Raw genomic sequence first — 23,004 nt, 5'->3', positions numbered from 1 at the left:
AAAAAAAAAAAAAAGTATATATGATTTTCTGGAAATTTCCAATAGAGCCATTATGGTTTTTATTTTTATTTTTGAGACGGAGTCTCACTCTGTCACCCAGGCTCACTGCAACCTCCACCTCCCGGGTTCAAGCGATTCCCCTGCCCCAGCCTCCTGAGTAGCTGGGATAACAGGCACCCACCACCACACCCAGCTAATTTTTGTATTTTAGTAGAGACGGGGTTTCACCATGTTGGCCAGGCTGGTCTCCAACTCCTGACCTCAGGTGATCCACCTGCCTTGGCCTCCCACAGTGCTGGGATTGCAGGCATGAGCCACTGTGCTGCCTGGCCTGAGCCATTATATTCTAAGAAATAGATGCTAACATACCTTCAGGATATACTATGTTCATTGTCATCACATTGATTTAGCCTGCAGTTGTTTAATAAGTATTTCTCAGAGGCAGACTCAGACTTAGGGCCTTTGCTCTATAAATGGCAGAATTATGGGAAGTTTCATTTTATATTTGTGTTACAGTATTTTTACTCTTCATTGATGAAGAGAAATATAAAGGCTTTGCTTTAGAATTTTCTTTTCTCTTTTCAGATGGCAAATGTAAACACTCATCACAGCCCATTTATGAGGATATAATTTTGCATTAGCTTTGCTGGAGGCCTGTCCTCTCAGTTTGAAATGAGGGATTCAGGGATTTTTCTGGTTTGTTTCATTTTATATTTTTATCCATAGGTAGCATTTTACTTTCATTTGAAGTTCTAATTGACAGAAGGAAAAACAGAAAAATGATAGAATGTTTGAGTAATAACATAGAAAACCCCAAATTATATTTGATCCCAAATCTCGAGGTGGGTTTGTACTTCTGTACTTTGAAGAATTGATGCAGCTGCTGTATTTCTTGTTTTGTTTTTTTCTAATCTCTTACACAGAGGATTGACTGAACATAAGTAGAATAATTTTATTGGTATTTTCTCAGAGGTGGAGAGGATGAGATTATTATACTAAAACAATAGGTTGGAAATGTTCTGCGTACCACCTCCCTTGCTCTTATCAAGAGGGCAAGGGAATTATGGAAATGAAGTATGAGTGGCATCTTAACTGTGGACTTCCTGATTTTTCAGTGTTATTTTTGAATATTAAAGTTATCTCCCAATTTGATTATAAGAAAATTGCTTGATTTGAGTACTCTCCTCTTCTTTCTTAGGATTGCCAGTGATGGGTAGACAGGAAAGACAGAGTTTGCACCTGAGCTCTGGACCCTGCTTTTAGTCAGTGCTCATTAGCAGTCCCCTAAGCAGGCTCACGTTCTTGGCTGCTCCAGACTGGAGTCTTGTTTGTGTTTGGTGCCCTGTCATACTCTTCCACTCTGCTGCACTGGCCAGTGTCATGCCCAGAGCTTGGAGGGAAGGAACACACTTGACTCTGGTGCCTCTGGTATTCTTCCACTAGCCGATGCATGTGTACAAGGCAGCAGCAGGATATCAGGAGGTAGCCATTAGGAACATCCAGGAAGCAGGATACTGCTGCAGATTTCAGGCTGGCAGCGAGGTTCCTTGGTCAGACTAGATCGCTAGGGGTGCAGTGAGTTACTGTCAGAGTGAAGCACTTATTTTTCCCTTTGGGAAAGTAAATAGAGATAGTGCTTAACTGGCCAACATTTTTTAATATTGTTGAGTATGAGATATTGTGGTAAAAAATCAGAGGTGTAAGACACAGTTTTACCACCAAAAAACTGTGAAGTTGCTTTAAATGCATTACCATTAAATTCTCACAACTACCTTATTTGTTAAATCGGTTAAAACGACTATTTTGCAGATTAGGAAACAAAAACCTAGCCAACCACACAGCTAGAAAGTGGTGGAGTCTTTATTTAGATTTCCGTTTAGGTCTGTATGATTTCAAAGCCCATGTTCACTAATCATTGGGGAGAGGAACTAGTCAATAGATTAGGCACACACACACATAGTGTGCAATATTTTTCACATGTATAAGATCATTAAATTTTCCACTGATTCAGAGGAGGGAGAGGCCTGTTTGGCTACAGTATCAGGAAAATCTTCATTAAGAAAATGGAACTTAATCTAGGCCTTGAAAGATACGTGAGATTTAGCAGTAGTGAGGACGTTCAATGTGGGAATAATAGTGTGAGTAAAAGATAAAAGAGTTATGACATCTAAATCCAGTGTGTGATCATAGATTTGATTCTGGGGAAAAGTCTGTTTAGGATATTACTAGGGCATTTGATAAAATTTGAATATAGACTGGATTAGATAGTATTTATCAACATTATATAACTGTGGCTATGTGAGTTAGGAAATATACACTAAGCTAATTAGAGATAAAGGGGTATGACATCCTGTACTTACGAGTGGTTGTGTGTGAGAGAACGATTGACAAAGCAAATATAGTAAAATGTAAACAATTGAACAATTGGTGAATCTGGGTAGAATATAGGAGAGTCATAATTTTGGTGGGTTTTTTTTTTTTTTTTTGAGACTTAGTCTTGCTCTTTCTCCCAGGCCAGAGTGCAGTGGCGCAATCTCTCAGCTCATTGCAGGCTCCGCCCCGCGGGGTTCACGCCATTCTCCTGCCTCAGCCTCCGGCGTAGCTGGGACTACAGGCGCCCGCCACCTCGCCCAGCTAATTTTTTTGTATTTTTAGTAGAGACGGGGTTCCACCGTGTTAGCCAGGATGGTGTCGATCTCCTGACCTCGTGATCCGCCCGCCTCAGCCTCCCAAAGTGCTGAGATTACAGGCGTGAGCCACCGCGCCCGGCCTTTTTTTTTTTTTTTTTTTTGAGATAGGGTCTTGCTATCACCTAGACAGGAGTGCATGATCTTGGCTCACTGCAACTTCCGCCTCCTGGGCTCAATTGATTCTCTCACCTCAGCCTCCCAAGTAGCTACAGGCATGAGGCACCATGCCCAGCTAATTTTTGTATTTTTTTATAGAGATGGGGTTTGCCGTGTTGCCCAGGCTGGTTTTGAACTCCTGGGCTCAAGCAGTCCATCTGCCTTGGCCTTCCGCAGTGCTGGGATTACAGGCGTGAGCCACTGCACCCAGCCCTGTTGTATTTTTTATATGCTTGAAATTATATAACAACAGTATTTCAGATGTCTTAGGTTTTATAAGTGTGGCTAAAATTCTTCAGAAACCAGCAAAACCCAACTAAGGCATCTCAGCCAGGACCATATTCTGTTCTTGCTTCCTCCATTGGTAAAAAAGTTGCCAAACCAAGTTGATGAGATAAACAGAGACTATAATTTTACAGAGAAACTATGTTAAGTTGTAGTTAAGATGTTTTTCTTGGCCAGTTGCGGTGGCTTATGCTTGTAATCCCAGCACTTTGGGAGGCTGAGGCAGGCGGATCACCTGAGGTCAGGAGTTCAAGACCAGCCTGGCCAACATGGCGAAACCCCGTTTCTACTAAAAATACAAAAATTAGTCAGGCGTGGAGGCATGCGCCTATAGTCCCAGCTACTTGGGAGGCTGAGGCAGGAGAATCGCTTAAACCCAGGAGGTGGAGGTTGCAGTGAGCGAAGATAGCACCACTGCACTCCAGCCTGGGCAACAGAGCGAGACTCTGTCTCATAAAAAAAAAAAAAAGACCGGGCGTGGTCGCTCACGCCTGTAAATCCCAGCACTTTGGGAAGCTGAGGCAGGCAGATCACCTGAAGTCGGGAGTTCCAGACCAGCCTGACCAACCAGACCAACATGGAGAAACCCCATCTCTACTGAAAATACAAAACTAGCCCGGCGTGGTGGCACATGCCTGTAATCCCAGCTACTCAGAAGGCTGAGGCAGGAGAATCGCTTGAACCCGGGAGGCGGAGGTTGCGGTGAGCCGAGATCGTACCATTGCACTCCAGCCTGGGCAACAAGAGTGAAAACTTCTCAAAAAAAAAAAAAAAAAAAAAAAAAAAAAAAAAAAAAAGAACGACAAAGATGAACCTTGCCTACAGTTCTGCTGCTGATGGTAATAAGTAGCTATACTATATACTGGATCCTCTCTGCCTCCCTCTTTGCCCCCACACGTACCCACAGAAAGAGAGAAGGAATAAGAGACCACCTTGCCTCATAATAGGAACTGAGTCTCTTTATAACATGCTTTTCTGCCTGGGTCACATGCACATATTAACTCAGCCGGGCTGCCTCCCCATCACACTACTACATTCATGCTAGAAATCTACCAAAATGGATGTACTCATTGCCTGTACATAAAGTGGTTTTTATAGGCTACTTAAGGTTGACTGAGTGTTAGACTGGCAACACCCTGCTTTCCTTTGAGTCTTAAAGTTAACTGAATCTTAGAATAATATTTGCATATGGGTAATTAGTGACTATTAATGATGGCGTTTATGTTCTATATGAATGTGAGTCAGGATTGTGAAACAGTTAAGTGCTCAGGTCCTGAAGCCAGATAGATCTGGGTTTAAAACCAGCTCTGCTACTTACTACTTGTGTGGCTTTGAACGAATTACTCCTTATCTTTCCTCCCTTTCCTCATCTGTAAAATGGGATAAAATTATTCTCACCAACTGAAATAACACATGTACAGCACTTCACATAATGCCTGGCATTTTGTATGTGTGGAATAAATGTTAGCCATTGTTAGTTATCATTATCATTATTTTTTGTTATTTTGTGTGATTTCTGGCTCCCCCTGAATTTGCTAATGTCTTCCAATTTGTCAGACTTTTCCCACAATCTCTCCTACTTCTGTCTTCCATGCTGATTTTTCTTTAGTGGCTTTTCATTTTTTAGGCATTTCATTTTTCCCAAGGGTCCAGAAATGATCCCTGCACCCTGCCCCCCCAACACCCCCCCTCCGCCAACTTTTCTATTCTCTCCACTGCTTTCAAAGAATGAGTGGTGTCCAAGTAAGAAAGTCTGTTTCTTCCCTAGTTAGGACCTGACTACCTACTCTGTGTTTTGTAAAGGACGGAACTTTTAAACCAAGTTTATAGAATTGTGTGCGATTTTAAGTAAATGAGGTCTTACTTTCTTTTCCTCCCTAACTTAAAAGTATATCAAAGCCCTTAAAATCCATTGCATTTTCTGATAAAATCTTTCTGCCAAATATGACTGGAAGAATGTGCTTTGGGTTAGATGGGCAAATTCTGTCATTTTTACAGTTATTCAAAGTGCCTTACCTTCTGGCTTGATCTCTTCCTGTTTAACAGTTCTGTTCTAAGGATCAAATGAGATCATGCATGTGAAAGGGCTTTCTAAACTGCGAAGCACATTGTTAATGTGAGGGATGATTATTGCATTTGAACAAAGGCCCAGCAACCCAAGTGATGTCAGAATTCAACTTTAGATAATAAAGCAACCTCCTATCTTCCTGTCTGTCTAACACCACCTCCAGAAGTTTGCATGAAGCTATTTGAGCTAGAGAGATTTGGTGACTAACTTCATGCAGTGACTACAATCCTTTCTCCTAATCCCTCATCCCCATATTATTCTCTCTCAGGATGGTGTGCCAGATCCTGAGTCAGTCTTCAGAGCTAGACTTTGGGATATAGCATGGCAGGCAAGGCACTTAATAGGATCTAGTTGTGGGGATTAGGAGAGATTTCTTTTGTGCCATTTTCTAATCCCCTTCCTCACAGGTTTTATCCTGGCAGTCCCTGTAAATTAAATCACATTTCAAAATCAAGTTCAATGAGGGTGAGACCAGATACGGCTTCTGCCAAACTGGGCTGGCAGACCTGGGCAATTAAGCAGATGGCTTTGGTCTGTTGTGTTTTTCTTATTTCTGGACTAAATACCAGAAATTATTATTTGTACCATGTGGACAGCAAATCAGGAAATAGGTGTGAGATCATCACCATCAACCACAAACACTTACCAGATGCTTGATAAGCACAGGACCCTCTAAGCACTGGGGAATATTTTGTTGCATCCCCCCCCCAAATTCATATGTTGAAATTCCAACTCCCAGTACCTCAGAATGTAACTGTATTTGGAGATAAACACATAAAGAGGCAGTTAAGTTACAATGAGACTGTGGGGCAGGGGGAGAGGGGCTTAAATCCAAAATGACTTGTGTCCTTACATACACACACACACGAAAGACACCAGCTGTACCTGCACACAAAGAAAAGGCCATGAGAGAAGATAGCTGTCTACAAGCCAAGGAGAGGCCTCAGGAGAAACCACACCTGCTGACACCTTGATCTTGGACTTCTAGCCTCCAGATCTATGAGAAATAAAATTTCTATTGCATAAGCCACCCAGTCTGTGATATTTTGCTGTGGCAACCCTAGCAAATAAACAGAGATATGAAGAGATAGGAAAAGCTTTTGCAATGGGAAACCCAATAAAATTAATCCTCACAACCGTACAACTCCACCCCAGCCAAAAAAACATCCAAAACTTTTTTTCCCCGAATCAGCATTTTCTGAATTTGAAAGTCCTCTTATCCTTGGTCATTTCAACATTTGCCCTCCTTACATAGCTTTATTTGCTTTCTCTAGAGAAGGGTCGAGAGAAAGGCTGCTTTCTAACTATGCCTATTTCTGCCTAATGGTGCTGTCATGAGTTAACTTAGAGAAACCACATTGAGAAGGCTGGGAATAGATAGATGGCGGAGTTAGTTGGTGATCCCTTTTGTTGGAGAAGAAATGCAATCCCGGAATTGGTTTGATTAGTACCACTTCTGCTTTCCTCCTCTGCCAAGGAGTTTCAAATTCATTGCTGATGCTGTGTTCCTATTTTTGTATTAGATGTATTATGATGTTTCCCCATCTTAATCTGTAGATTATCTTCCTTAGAAAGCAAGTACTATTGCGTATTTTGTTCGGCCTATAGTGATGTGCAGATGTTCAGGCAACTCTGGATGACTTCATTTATTTATTTATTTTATTATTATTCTTTTTCTTTTTTTATTTCATTTCGAGACAGGGTCTCACTCTGTTGCCCAAACTGGAGTACAGTGGTCCGATCACAGCTCACTACAGCCTTGACCTCTGGGCTCAAGCAGTCTTCCTGCCTCACTCAGCCTCCTGAAGGCTGGGATTACAGGTATGCGCCACCACACTGGCTAATTTTTGTATTTTTAGTAGAGAATGGGTTTCACCATGTTGCCCAGGCTGGTCTTGAACTCTCCAGACTGAAGTGATACACCTACCTTGGCCTCCCAAAGTGCTGGGATTACAGACATGAGCCACTGCACCCAGCTGTGGTTTTTTTTTTTTCTTCAATTCCTCTCTGTTTCTTTCATGTAAATATATTGTAGTTTGTTTATCAAATTTGTTTGCAGATGAGTAGTTGCAAATGGAATGAACCTCATCAGGAATGATGAGGGGCCCTAATCGGAACTTCAAACTAAAATCAACAACACTCTTTTTTTAATGTGCTAAGAGTTGTGTCATTTTGGTTTCTTTGAGATTTTTGTGAAATTTATTTCTCCTTCATTGTGATTTGCCTTTCAGCTCTTCAGTGATTTTCTTCAGGTATGCTGTCCATTGTCATATGAGAACTAGTTCTACTTAGCCAAAAATAAGATGATTTCCCACACGTCAAACCAGAGCACCTAAAAATAATTTTTTAACCAAATTTCTTTCAGCCAAAGTTTTTCAAAATACAGAGAATTCTTTTTTCTTTTCTTTCTTTTTTTTAGAGATGGAGTCTTGCCCTGTCACCCAGGCTGGAGTGCAGTGGCACAAACACAGCTCACTGCGGTCTTGACCTGTGCTCAAGCAGCCCTCCTGCCTCAGCCTCCCAAGTAGCTAGGACTACAGGCACGTGCCACCATATCCGGCTAATTTTTGTATTTTTTTTTTTTTTTTTTTTTTTTTAGAGACAGGGTTTTTTCATGTTGCCCAGGCTGGTTGTGAACTCCTGAGCTCGGGCAGTCCACACACCTTGGCCTCCCAAAGTGCTGAGATTACAGATATGAGCCACCACGCCCAGCAAAATACAGAAAATCTTAACAAGTAATCATTAAATCCTCCCTAAAGGCCAGGCACAGTGGCTCATGCCTGTAATTCCAGCACTTTGGGAGGCCGAGGCAGACAGATCACTTGAGTTCAGGAATTTGAGACCAGCCTGGCCAACATGGTGAAACCCCATCTCTACTAAAAATACAAAAATTAACTGGGCATGGTGGCATTTGCCTATAATCCCAGCCACTTGGGAGGCTGAGGCAGGAGAATCACCTGAACCTGGGAGGCGGAGGTTGTAGTCAGCCAAGATCACACCACTACACTCCAGCCTGGGCAACAGAGTGAGAGAGACTTTCTCAAAAAAAAAGAATTCCTGCCTAAAATGAAAAGTTGTAAAATGAACTAGGATGTGATGTTTTGAAAAAAACAGGACTGGGCGTGTTGGCTCATGCCTGTAATCCCAACACTTTGGGAGGCCAAGGTGGGTGGATCACTTGAGGTCAGGAGTTTGAGACCAGCCTGGACAACATGGTGAAACCCCATCTCTACTAAAAATACAAAAATTAGCCAGGCATGGTGGTGCGCGCCTGTAATCCCAGCTACTTGGGAGGCTGAGGTAGGAGAATTGCTGGAACTGGGGAGGTGGAGGTTGTAGTGAGCCGAGATTGTGCCACTGCACTCCAGCCTGGGCAACAGGAGCGAGACTCCATCTCAAAAAAAAAAAAAAAAGAGAAAGAGAAAAAACATAGAAATTAGCCATTTGTTTATTTATTTATTTTGAGACAGGATCTCACTCTGTCTACCCAGGTTGGAGTGCAGTGGCACAATCACAGCTCACTGCAGCCTCTGTCTCCCGGGCTCAGGTGATCGTCCCACCTCAGCCTCCTAACTAGCTAGGACTACAGGTACCCACCACCATGCCCAGCTAATTTTTTGTATTTTTGGTAGAGACGGGGTTGCCATGTTGCCCAGGCTGGTCTCAAACTCCTGGGTTCAAGTGATCTGCCTACATAGGCCTCCCAAAGTGCTAGGAAATACAGGCGTGAGCCACCGCACCTGGCCATATTTATTTATTTTTTACAGCCCTTTAATGCATGAGAAATTAGCGAATTATTAATTGTATCTAACTTTTAGTGTTTATGTAACTTGGCTACATTTTATTTTATTTTGTTGGATGTTTCTAAAATCCCTTTGTAAATGCCTAAGTCCTGGTGCTTATGTAAATCAATACGGAATCAGGTATTTCTAATTAGTTCCCATTCTACTCTGTTAAGTGTTTACCAGTTGGGTTTGAAAGTATCAAAACTCAGGAGTCAGATGTGAGTCAGGAGTTAGCCAGTAATAGATTGAATCAAAGAGCTGGGAATTACGGGCTTCACATAATGAGGGAAAATCTCTAAGTTTCTTTCTTTTTTTTTTTTTCTAGTGGTGAAACAAAGATTGGTGGTACCTCTACCTTTTATTATCCACTGGCCTATAACAGGGAACAGAGTGTATGTCAGACTGCTTTGAAATCTCTAGGGGAAAAAGAATAGTGATTACTCTTGGTTTAGCTGTACGTTATTCATCCAACCAAAGAACCACTCATTCTTGCAAGATCAAAACTATTTTCTCCCTTTCAGAAACAAGGCAGGGTGGCCTGGGCCAAAATACATGTTCCTTTTGACCACATATTGGCAGGACAGGAATATCTGTCTAGCTAAATTATGGCTCTAGTTTTATTCTAACCAAGAAATCTCAAACCAAAAGAAGAACCTCTGGGTCCTATTCTTGGCACATTCCCACTTTCTCTCTTCTTGGAAATTTAAACAACTTTGAGTGGATAGTGTTTTTAGAATCTCATTGCCTTGTTAACGCACAGGCCCTGAGCCTGCAGATAAAAATGGAAGCACAGCAGTAGGAGTGTATGTGTGTGTATGTGTTAATTCAGACTTTGGTTTTTATTGAGATTATCTTGCTAATGCTCCCTTTGTAAGGTTCCCTAGGTTTTCTTGATGTCTAGCAGCCTTGGTAACTGAGTGATTAGAAAGGCATGGAAGCCAGGTGTGTTGGCATGCACCTGTAGTCCCAGCTACTTGGGAGCCCAAGCCAGGAGGATTGCTTGACCCAAAGAATTCAAGACCAGCCTGGGCAACATACCAAGACCCCATCAGAAAAAAAAATACTTTTTAAAAAGAAAGGCATGGGCTGGGCATGGTGTCTCACACCTGTAATCCCAGCACTTTGGGAGGCTGAGGCAGGCAGATCACGAGGTCAGGAGTTCAAGACCAGCCTGGCCAATATGGTGAAACCCCTTCTCTACTAAAAAATACAATAACTAGCTGGGTGTGGTGGCACACACCTGTAGTACCAGCTACTTGGGAGGCTGAGGCAGGAGAATCGCTGGAACCCAGGAGGCGGAGGGTGCATTGAGCCAAGATTGCACCACTGCACTTCAGCCTGGGCAACAAAGCGAGACATGTCCAAAAAAAAAGAAAAAAGAACAGGAAGGAAGGAAGGCAGGCAGGCAGGAAGGAAGGAAGGAAAGAAGGAAGGAAGGAGAGAGAAAGGAAGGAAAGAAGGAAGGAAGGAGAGAGAAAGGAAGGAAGGAAGGAAAGAAGGAAGGAAGGAGAGAGAAAGGAAGGAAGGCATGGAGGGTATGGATCAGCAAATCTGAATAACTGAAAATATTTTACCTATGGATCTGTGTGTGTATCTGATAGGAATTATAGAGTAAGGAGAAGGATTTGCCTTTGTTACTTTCCTGATTCTTTTATATCTTGTGCTTTGCAGGGTTTGGTCCTACACCCCCTATCCCCAGTCCCTCTTAATGCTTTAAGGCAGACTACATGGTTCATTCTTCCTGGGAGAAAATAAATCTCTTGATTTTTAAGTAACAGAAAGGTGTTAATGACCTCTCCTGGGAGTATTTATGTTTTTAAAACATAACCTAGGGCAGTAGTCCTGGTCATCAAAGGAAGGGAAATATTTGGGAATAAAAATATTTTTCGGCCTTAATTGCACCATAAGGTATGATTTTCCAAAGTAGTGTGAAGTCACAGTTAAAGTTCCTCCCAGCCAGGCACGGTGGCTCACACCTGTAATCCCAGCACTTTGGGAGGTCAAGGTGGGCGGATCACAAGGTCAGGAGTTTGAGACCAGCCTGGCCAACATGGTGAAATCCTGTCTCTCCTAAAAATACAAAATTAGCTGGGTATGGTGGCACACACACCTGTAGTCCCAGCTACTTGGGAGGCTGAGGCAGGAGAATTGCTTGGGAGGAGGAGGTTGCAGTGAGCTGAGATCGTGCCACTGCACTCCAGCCTGAGCAATGGAGCAAGACTCCGTCTCAATAAATAAATAAATAAATAAATAAATAAAGTTCCTCCCAATAGCTCTAATCTCCTTTTCCAGAAAATGTTTGGCAGAGCTGCTGTGATATGGTCAGGTTAACCAGTTTAAGTTCACTTTATTTTTCCATCTTGTGGAAATATCTAAAAGATGGACCAACAAAGGCGGCAGAAGAGAAGCAGCAGAGGACCTGGATAATCTCTGAATAATTAAGATCTGATATTATTTTATTTTAAAAATGCCTTTTGTTTGTTTGTTTTTGAGACAGAGTCTCACTCTATTGCCCAGGCTGGAGTGTAGTGGTACCATCTCAGCTCACTGCAACCTCCGCCTCCTGGGTTCAAGTGATTCTCGTGCTTCAGCCGTATGAGTAGCTGGGGTTACAGGTTTGTGCCACCAAGCCCGGCTAATTTTTGTATTTTTAGTGGAGATGGGGTTTTACTATGTGGGCCAGGCTGGTCTCAAACTCCTGGCCTCAAGCAATCCACCTGCCTTGGCCTCCCAATTTTGCCATTTTATATTAAACCTGTGTGTGTCTCTTGGAAAATTGATCACTTAGATTTGTTTAGCAATAACTTACATCAGTGGTAGATCTGAAATTTCCTAGGTACCAAATGTCTCTTTCTTCCTTGAGTTTCTAGTAAGCCATTTGAAAGTTCATGTTTCCTGTGAAGTTTATTTTTCAATACAAGAATTTATGGGAATGCAGTCTTTTTAATTTTTAAGCATTCTAACACTGTCATCAGGTTGTCGTCACAAAAATCCTTTGAAATGCCTGAATGACATCTCCAGAAAAATCACTAATTGTCCAGTGATGATTAATGTTTTTGTATTACACTAATACTGTAATACTTAGTCTTTTTCTAGGAGATTGTGAGAATATGGATAAACAATTCCTCTAGAAGATTCTGTGGCTCTGAAAGCACCTGGTAGGTGCTGAGGCACTGCTCTGTTCATTTATTAGAGTAAATTCTGTTACTTCCTGCAGACTCTATCTTAGTCCCACATAGCTCTCAGCACGATATGGGTATCTATTGAGTTTGGGGGTGAGTCAGTTTAATTTAATTGCTCAGTAATTAAGTTGCAGTCCTAGACTAACTGATGTCAGTCCTTTTTCAGCCTCAGTGGGATGACTTGCATTGTGATTTGCAGTATGATTTTTTTCTCTTTTGTTAGCATGCTCTCTGAACATAGTAGATGTGGGACTTATTGGCTATTGTGTTTGAAATGAGGCTATGTCTAGATAAAAATGGCCTGAATAAGGACCATTGGTAGTAATATTTATTGCTTAAAAAAAAAAACTTTGTCAAAGGCTAAAAAAAAAAATACTATGTCACAAATTTTCTTTTTGTAAAGTATTGTTTTAAGATACAGCATAAGCTATCCATTGTATAAGAACAGGTCATGTTCTTTTTTTTTTTTTTTATTATACTTTAGGGTTTTAGGGTACATGTGCACAATGTGCAGGTTTGTTACATATGTATCCATGTGCAATGTTGATTTCCTGCACCCATTAACTCGTCATTTAGCATTAGGTGTATCTCCTAATGCTGTCCCTCCCCCCTCCCCCCACCCCACAACAGTCCCCGGAGTGTGATGTTCCCCTTCCTGTGTCCATGAGTTCTCATTAAGAACAGGTCATGTTCTTATACAAGGCCATGTTTCAGTTGTCCAGGACTTTTGATGCAAATTCTCTCTTTTTTTAAAATTTTTATTTTAAGTTCTGGGGTACATGTGCAGTATGTGCAGGTTTGTTACATAGGTAAACGTGTGCCATGGTGGTTTGCTACCTATCAACCCATCACCTACATATTAAGCCCAGCATGCATTAGCTATTTTTCCTAACGCTCTCCCTCCCCCCACTTCACCCCTGACAGGCCCCAGTGTATGTTGTTCCCCTCCCTGTGTCCTCTCATTGTTCAGCTCCCACTTATAGGTGAGAATATGCGGTGTTTGGTTTTCTGTTCTTGGATTAGTTTGCTGAGGATAATGGCTTCGTTTTCTGTTCCTGCATTAGTTTGCTGAAGATAATGGCTTCGAGCTCCATCTGTGTCCCCTGCAAAGGACATGATCTTGTTCCTTTTTATGGCTACATAGTATTCCATGGTGTGTATGTACCACATTTTCTTTATCCAGCCTATCATTGATGGGCATTTGGGTTGATTCCATGTCTTTGCTATTGTGAATAGTGCTTCAGTGAACACATACGTGCATGTATCTTTTTAATAGAATGATTTATATTCCTTTGGGTATATACCCAGCAAGGGGATTGCTGGGTCAAATGGTATTTCTGGGTCTAGATCTTTGATGAATCACCACACCGTCTTCCACAATGGTTGGACTAATTTTACATTCCCACCAACAGTGTAAAAGCATTCCTATTTCTCCACAACCTTACTAGCATCTGTTGTTTCTTGACTTCTTAATAATTGCCATTCTGACTGGCATGAGATGTTATCTCATTGTGGTTTTGATTTGCATTTCTCTAATGATCAGTGACGTTGAGCTTTTTTTCACATTTGTTGGCTGCATGAATGCCTTCTTTTGAGAAGTGTCTGTTCATGTCCTTTGCCCACTTTTTAATGGGTTTTTATAAATTTAAGTTGCTTGTAGATTCTAGATATTAGACCTTTGTCAGATGGATAGATGGCAAAAATTTTCTCCAACTCTGTAGGTTGCTTGTTTGCTGTGATGATAGTTTCTTTTATGAGAGCCATTCATGACAAACCCACAGCCAATATCATACTGAATGGGCAAAAGCTGGAAGCATTCCCCTTGAAAACCAGCATAAGACAAGGATGCCCTCTCTCACCATTCCTATTCAACACAGTATTGGAAGTTCTGGCCAGGGCAATCAGGCAAGAGAAAGAAATAAAGGTATTCAAATAGGAAGAGAGGAAGTCAAATTGTCTTTGTTTGCAGATGACATGATCCTATATCTATCTAGAAAACCCTATCATCTCAGCCCAAAAGCTTCTGAAGCTGAAGCAACTTCAGCAAAGTCTCAGGATACAAAATCAATGTGCAAAAGTCACAAGCATTCCTGTACACCAACAACAGGCAAGCAGAAAGCCAAGTCATGAATGAACTCCCATTCACAATTGCTACAAAGAGAATAAAATACCTAAGAACAGCTAACAAGGAAAATGAAGGACCTCTTCAAGGAGAACTACAGACCACTGCTCAAAGAAATCAGAGAGGACACAAACAAATGGAAAAACATTCCCATGCTCATAGATAGAAAGAATCAAAATCGTGAAAATGGCCATACTGCCCAAAGTAATTTATAGATTCAGTGCTATTGCTGTTAAACTACTATTGACATTCCTCATAGAATTAGAAGTATTTTAAAATTCATATGGAACCAAAAAAGAGTTCACATAACCAAGACAATCCTAAGCAAAAAGAACAAAGCTGAAGGCATCATGCTACCAGACTCCAAACTATACTATAAGGCCACAGTAACCAAAACAGCATGGTACTGACACAAGAACAGACACATAGACGAATGGAACAGAATAGAGAACCCAGAAATAAGACTGCACATCTACAACCATCTGATCTTCAACAAACCTGACAAAAACAAGCAATGGGGAAAGGATTCCCTATTTAATAAATGGTGCTGGGAGAACTGGCTAGCCATATGCAGCAAATTGAAACTAGACCCCTTCCTTACACCTTATATAAAAATTAACTCAAGATGAGGCCAGGGGGCCGGGCGTAGTGGCTCATGCCTGTAATCCACACACTTTGGGAGGCCAAGGCAGGCAGATCATTTGAAGTCAGGAGTTTGAGACCAGCCTGACCAACATGGTGAAACCCCATCTCTACTAGAAATACAAAAAAATTAGGCATGGTGGCATATGCCTGTAGTCCCAGCTACTCAGGAGGCTGAGGCAGGAGAATTGCTTGAACCCAGGAGACAGAGGTTGCAGCGAGCCAAGATCATGCCACTGCACTCCAGCCTGGGAGACAGAGCGAGACTCCATCTCAAAAAAAAAGGATGAGGTTGGGCACGGTGGCTCATGCCTGTGATCCCAGCACTTTGGGAGGCTGAGGCAGGTGGATCATTTGAGATCAGAAATTCAAGACTAGCCTGGCCAAAATGGTGAAACCCCATCTCTACTAGAAATGCAAAAATTAGCCAGGCATGTTGGTATGCGCCTGTAGTCCCAGCTACTTGGGAGGCTAAGGCATGAGAATTGCTTGAACACAGCAGGCAGAGGTTGCTGTGAGCTGAGATGGCACCACTTCACTCCAGCCTGGGTGACAGTATGAGACTCTGTCAAAAAAAAAGAAAAAAAAAAAACTCAAGGTGGATTAAAGACTTAAATGTAAAACCCGAAACTGTAAAAACCCTAGAAGAAAATCTAGGCAGTACCATTCAGGGCATGGTCACAGGCAAAGATTTCATGACGAAATCACCAAAAGCAATTGAAACGAAAGCAAAAATTGACAAACAGGATCTAATTAAACTAAAGAGCAAATTCTTAATGAAATCTCATCTTAGTTGTTGATGATGTTGTTCTTCCTCCTCCTTCTCCTACTCTTCTGCCTGCCTCCCTCCCTCCCTCCTTCCCTTCCTTTCATTCTTAAGATATCAAAGTGCCACCATATAAGATATTTCAGGGTGCGGTGGCTCACGCCTGTAATCCCAACACTTTGGGAGGCCGAGGCGGGTGGATCACAAAGTCAGGAGATTGAGACCATCCTGGCTAACATAGTGAAACCCTGTCTTTACTAAAAATACAAAAAATTAGCTGGGCATGGTGGCACATGCCTGTAGTCCCAGCTACTTGGGAGGCTGAGGCAGGTGAATTGCTTGAACCTGGGAGGCAAAGGATGCAGTGAGCTGAGATCATGCCACTGCACTCCAGCCTGGGTGACGAGACTCCGTCTAAACAAAACAAAAAAAAAATTTCAGTATCAAATGATAATAGAAAATATCAAATATTGGTTCTAGCTTATCCTATTATGTAATACTTGGAGGGCAACCTTCTTACCAACCTAGGCATGATGACAGTCCTTGCTCTGCTCAACCTTGGAGTTTGTATTTGGTGATTCTATGCTTCGGCAGTCTGAAGAGACTTAGCTTTATGTGTGTACTGTTGGCTTTGTAAACCAGAAGAAATAGTGATTGAGACCAGTAAATAAAATAGGAAATGAAGAAACGATACCCTACATAGAAAATATTGGAAATATCAGAGGAATTAATATAATAACCTCTTTCTCCTCTTGCCTGAACCCAACTGTAAGGAGTGACACAATTTTTTGAGAACAGCCCCACAGGACATGGAATAAGGCAGAGAAGGGAAGATAATGAATATGAAAGGACAAATGGAAAATAATCAGCACAGTTTTCAGGAAAATACAAAATTTTAATTGGGGCCACTTGTTCCTTAGGAAGGAAGTTGGGTGATCTCTTGCTACAGAGAAGCTATTTCTGGGATTCCAGGTCTCTTGAAGTAAAGGAACAGTATCAATGATAATTGTGAGAAAGCCACAGAAGTGTGGGAATGAGTGGTGAACACAGGTTTACTTATGAAGATGTTTTGAACTTCTCTGGCAGGCAATGTTCAGTGCTACTGGGTTTCTGATTTATTACTTAATTGCCCTTCAAGGAGCCATTGCCAATTTTAATGTCTGCCATATGTGTTCATTCTTGAGTGCTTGCTCTTCCTCTTCCTCTTTCTTTCTCTCCCCTCCTTCCACTGTGGTTAAACACAGAAGACAGTTGCAGAGTTGTGGGTCAAAGGGTTATTTTAAGCATGTGAAAGGACAGTCTAAACAGAAGATAGGCTTTATGGCCAAAGTTTGTGCTCAGTAAAGAGTCCCTTTGTGTCAACAAATGAAATTAAAACAAAAATATGGGGTAATAAGCTTTATGAAACATAGCCAGCTTTATGTGGCTTTTTTTTCTTTTTTCTTTTTTTCCTTTTTTGAGATGGAGTCTCAATCTGTCGCCCAGGCTGGAGTGCAGTGGCGCAATCTTGGCTCACTGCAACCTCCCTCTCACAGGTTCAAGCGATTCTCTTGCGTCAGCCTCCCAAGTAGCTGGGATTACAGGTACACACCTACGTGGCCTTTTTGAATCAGTATTGGTTAGTGAAATTCTAAGGCATCCTTTCCCACTCTCACCCTCCATCCCCCAACTTTTATCATTTTTAAAAGAAAACACAAGACATTAGAGCCAACATTGCCAATGTTGTATTATAATCCTAAATATGATCCATAAATTAGGGGATAAAGCTTTGTGAAAATTTTGCATGGGAAGTAGTATTACTGTAGAAAATATATTATAGGACTGTTGTTTTATTTTATGTTGAATTTGTTCTAAATGGTTCTATTTAAGTATTTAATATGTGATAAGTCTTTTTTATTTTCTATTTTAAGCATTTTGTCACTGTAGTCTTGTTTTGCAGAAGAATTGCCCAGAACCTAGTTAAGGAGATTTTTAAAATGTACAGTTACACACAAAGAGGTTATTTAGTGTGCAGATGGATAAAACCAAACATTTGCTTACCAGCAGCCTTCAGTTATTCTGTAAACTAATAATCAATTATACTCTCTAACCTTGCTAGGAAATGAGTTTAAGCTAAAGCATTAAAGATTTAGGCTTCACCAGTAAGAGTTTCCTGAGGAGTGTTGAGTGGTTACCAGGGAAGGAGTTCCTTAGGAATATGTGAGATGGCCTTGTCAGGAAGTGTTAGAGCTGGCTCGGTTTTTTTGTTGGTTTGGAGAGGGAATCCTCTCAAGGATTTTCTCATAGGATTTTGTGACTTTTTAACATTTGCACTTGGAGAGACAAAAATTTGAATATTTTGCCTTTGCTTTCCATTGTAATTTGGAATGGCTATCTAAACCGTTGAGTTTAATACACTGCTATACTCCCCAGGATCACAAAGTACATGTTCTTGATAATGATGTGCTTGCTTATCTGCTAACCACATTCTGACTCTACTCCATACTGCATCCTTTACTGAAAACAAGCTAGTTTGATTCTTGACTCAGATACTTAAATACAGGAATTTTAGTCATCATCTCTTATTTTTATCGCCAGTTAAGCCCAAGATGACCATGAAAAAAGTAACAAGTGTTTCAGATTGCTCTTGTACCTTCTGCCTCTGGCTTGATAAGCATCACATCTGCCTGCCTGCCTTCCTTTCTTTTCCTTTCTTTTTCCTTTTCCTTTCCCTTTCCCTTCTTTTCTTGAGACAGGGTCTTACTCTATTGCCAAGGCTAGAGTCCAGTGGCATGATCTCAGCTCACTGCAACCTTGACTTCCCAGGCTCAAGCAATCCTTCTGCCTCAGTCTCCTAAGTAGCTGGGACTACAGGCACATGCCATCATGCCCAGCTTATTTTTATACCTTTTTTAGAGATGGGGTTTCGCCATGTTGCCCAGGCTGGTCTGAAACTCCTGGGCTGAAGCAATTCACCTGCCTCAGCCTCCCAAAGTGCTGGGATTGCAGGCATGAGCCACCACCCCAGCCCACACCTGCATTTCTAAATATATATTTATACACACACACACACACACACACACACACACACACACACACACACGTATATATATATATTTTTTGAGATGGAGTCTCGCTCTGTCGCCCAGGCTGGAGTGCAATAGCATGATCTCGGCTCACTGCAACCTCCGCCTCCTGGGTTCAAGCAATTCTCCTGCCTCAGCCTCCTGAGTAGCTGGGATTACAGGTGCCCACCACCAAGCCTGGCTAATTTTTGTATTTTTAATAAAGACGGGGTTTCACCATGTTGATCAGGCTAGTCTCGAACTCCTAACCTCCTGATCCACCCGCCTCGGCTTCCCAAAATGCTGGGATTACAGGCGTGAGCCACCGTGCCCGGCCTCTATTTTCAAGTGCATCAGATGTATTTTCCATAGGGTACCTGAGCCAAATGCAAAATGTGAAGAAATTTCTATATGTTAAGCCGCAGTTTAAAGGCTCTTGAATTCCTTATAAAATATTTTGATAGCATATCTACATGAAAGTAGGCCTTGGTAATACAGCTTTAAGTAAACAGTTTCAAGTGTCATGTATGTTTACATGTCACTTTTGAAGGCTGTTAATGTGCATTATTTCAAGTGAAGAAAGGTGAAGATTGGGATGGAAAATATCTGTTTAACTTTGGACTTCTTTATTTATTTTTTATTTTTATTTTTTATTTTATTTGTTTTGAGATGGAGTCTCGCTCTGTCACCCAGGCTGGAGTGCAGTGGCGTGATCTCGGCTCACTGCAAGCTCCGCCTCCCAGGTTCATGCCATTCTCCTGCCTCAGCCTCCCAAAAGCTGGGATTACAGGCCTGCCACCATGCCTGGCTAATTTTTTGTGTTTTAAGTGGAGACAGGGTTTCACCGTGTTAGCCAGGATGGTCTCGATCACGGACCTCGTGATCCACCTGCCTCAGACTCCCAAAGTGCTGGGATTACAGCCGTGAGCCATCACACCCAGCCTGGACTTCATTATTTAGCCTACTCTTTCTCTAGTATTTGACATCCCTCAAAAATAAACTGAGCTTCATTCATACATAGAGGTCCAATCACAAATGAGTCCTGAAACCTACAACAAACTAATGATCCCTTAGTCAGAAAAGATCCTGGCTATTTTTAAGCATGCCTTACTCAGTTGCTCCTATCTCTATGAATATTGTTCCTGGTAATCTCTTTGCCTATACATAGAAAACCAGGTGATTTATTACTATAACTTTCTTTCACTGAGGTGAAATATAGGCTACATCATCTTTTTTATCAATGTCCTTAATATATATGTTAGTTACTGGTAATCACTAATTTCTAGACCATTGTGTCCAAGGCCAGATGTTTAAAAAATTGTTTTAGGCCAGACACAGTGGCTCATGCCTGTAATCCCAGCTCTTTGAAGGCCAAGGCAGGTGGATCACTTGAGGTCAGGAGTTCGAGACCAGCCTGGCCAACATGACGACACCCTGTCTCTACTAAAAAAAAAAAACAAAAATTAGCCAGGCGTGGTGGTGCACACCTGTAATCCCAGCCACTCAGGAGGCTGAGGCAGGAGAATCGCTTGAACCTGGGAGGCAAAGGTTGCAGATCGGGCCACTGTACTCCAACCTGGGTGACAGAGCAAAACTCTTCTCTCAAAAAAAAAAAAAAAATTGTTTTAAAGTCAAACTAAAAGGCCTCAATAAAACCGAATGAAGGACAGGCTTTCACATCTGAGAGCTGTTCTGAATTTTGCCAACTGAACTGCCTAATTTGTCATAAATTTGCTTTTCTTTCCAAAAAGAGATAACCCCTCCTACAGCTTGAACACTTAATTAGTATTCTTTCTTTGTTTAAACTTGGTTTTTGCTTTGGACTAAATGAAAACTTGGCAAAGTTTCTAAGCTCACATATGAGACTGCACTTCTCTCCTATCCAAATACATGTCTGAGGACAGAACTCCTGTAGACAAGGAGAGCTGCCTTCCCTGTCTTTGGAAGTCTTTCATCCGAGAGGCCCCTTCTTTCCCTTTGTACTTATTTCTCCTTGGGGGATGTTCACTATCATCATTGTAGACTCAGCAGCTTAGCAACAGCAAAATCAACTCCTGAATGTTCTTCTGGCTGATGGCAAAGTAACACCCTCCTTCTGAAGAAGCTTGTTGGCCTTCCTTTAACTACCACTTTGGAGATGGGGGTAGGAAATGCCATAGTATTGTAGGGGAGGAAAAACTTTTTCTCTGCCTTCTTAGGTTCATGTATAAGGACTGCAAATTAAACTGACAAAAGATTCACAGGAGAAAAAAAAATTACAAATTTTACTGTTGTAAGTATTTTTAATTTTGTATGCACACAAGCTTAACAGAAAAAAAAAAAGAAAAAAGAAAACCCAAAGAGGTAGTTAGACTTGAAAGTTTGCATACCATTTTAACAAAGGAAGATAAATTGTGGAGAGAAGTGACTAGACAAAGGAAGAAGGGTTTGGTCTCCCAAAGGTGGTAAATTATGGGAATTAAGTATATGGTAAATCTAATAGTAGATAAGAGTTATTTTACTAAGGTTTGGGCAGACTTATCGTGGTGTCAGCTTTCCATCTTTTTCATGCCCATAAAACTTCCCCAGAGAGGGATTTATGGCAGTTCTCACCCTCTCTTTTTTTTTGAGACAAGGTCTCACCCAGGTTGCTAGGCTCAGTCCATCTCTTGGGTTCAAGTGATCCTTCCACCTCAGCCTCCCAAGTAGCTAGGACTACAGGTGCACACCACCATGTCTGGCTTTTTAAAATTTATTTTTATTTTTATTTTTAGAGATAGTGTTTCATTATTATTGCCCAGGCTAGTATTGAACTCCTGGCTTCAAGTGATTCTCCTGCCTCAGCCTCCCAAAGTGCTGGGGTTACAGGCATGAGCCACCATGCCTGGCCTGGCAGTTCTCATTTTTTAGAAGTTTCTGCTCTTGGCCAGATAAGGGAAACTCCAAGACTTATTTTTCCATCTGTTGAGTCTCAATTGCCTTCAGCACAAAATAACCTATATGCCAACGTGGCAAAGTTGGGGCTAGTATATTCTGATACTTTTCAGTAGTTAGATAGGAAAATACAGAGAAAAGAACATTGACTTAGTGACTGTCATCAACAGAGGGACATTAATTAGCCACATCATTTAACATGCCTGGGGCTTGATTTAATTATCTAGAAAACAAGGCAATTGGCTTATATGCTCTGTAAGGATTCATACTGCTCTAAAATTACTTGATTACTGTTCTGAAGGATTTTGAATGTAGTTGCTCTTAGATACATAAAATTTATCCTTGTCTCTCAAGATAATGCAGATGTAGAATTTGTCCAGTGTACATGAAATTCCTGCTACCATAACTCAGAGATCTTACAACTGGGCAACATACTGATCCCCCCAACTCCCCTCTCTATAAAAAAAAAAAAATTTTTTTTTTTTAATTAGCTGGGCATGGTTGCATACCTGTAGTCCTAGCTACTCAGGAGGCTGAGGTGGGAGGATCACTTTAGCCCAGGAGTTTGAGGCTACAGTGAGCTCTGGTCATGCCACTGCACTCCAGCCTGGACAACAGAGGGAAAAAAAAAATCTTATTTTTTGATATCTAGCATCTACCTAACCTAGGATTGATTGACCAATCCTAACAGTGATTGAAGGGAATGTATTTAAGGGAGCTGTGAGGAGGGTTGGCTTGCAGCAAGTGGAAGGACCCCAGAAATGTTTGTTCGTATTTCAAGATCTGGTTATCTTTCAGTTATCTGGCTCATGTTTCCCAAGCAACTTGTCACAATTTCTGGCATAACCACTAAATCCAAGTTAGCTCACTTCCCAGACTAACTCAGAGTCCATCAGGGTCAGTCAAAATTCTCCTTTCATTTTTGTAATCCAAGGTGCTGTGGAGACAGTATGGACTTCAGCGTCATCCAGAGCTGAGAGTTCACCGTCTGATTCTGCCTTTTTATGGTATTTATTTTTGATACAGTTTAACCTCTTTGTGCCTCAGGGTCCTCATTTTTAAAACAGCACTACTCAAGTTCTTACCTTAAAAATTATTAGAGGATCAAATGAGATGACAAAGAGGAAGAGCTTCTCATATGCCTCCTAGTGAGAACATCTGACATTAGTATGCCTCTTATTTATCAATGTGAAACACCATCATAAAAGCACTTTTATTTAGGGCATTATGTGGATATGCTTTGCTGGGTAAAATATCACTTCGATATTAAGGTCTGAGCTGGGCTTGCTGGATTGGGACCCTGGGTATTTTGAGTTTGGTCATGCCTGATGGCCTTGGCTATCTTGTGGTT

The 23,004-nt window shown here is 41.5% G+C and overlaps 1 protein-coding gene across 1 annotated transcript in view; it reads left to right on the top strand.

Moving 5' to 3' along the window:
• Positions 1–23,004, top strand: part of LOC100606991 (COMM domain-containing protein 1) — a 143,813-nt gene that overhangs the window by 120,539 nt on the left and 270 nt on the right. The gene's annotated exons all lie outside the window — the stretch shown is intronic.

Source organism: Nomascus leucogenys, chromosome 14 (genome assembly GCF_006542625.1).
Source record: "Nomascus leucogenys isolate Asia chromosome 14, Asia_NLE_v1, whole genome shotgun sequence".
In the NCBI taxonomy this organism is placed as follows: domain Eukaryota; kingdom Metazoa; phylum Chordata; class Mammalia; order Primates; family Hylobatidae; genus Nomascus; species Nomascus leucogenys.
Note: the sequence above shows the minus strand (reverse complement) of the source record. Positions and strands in the feature narration are given on the sequence as shown.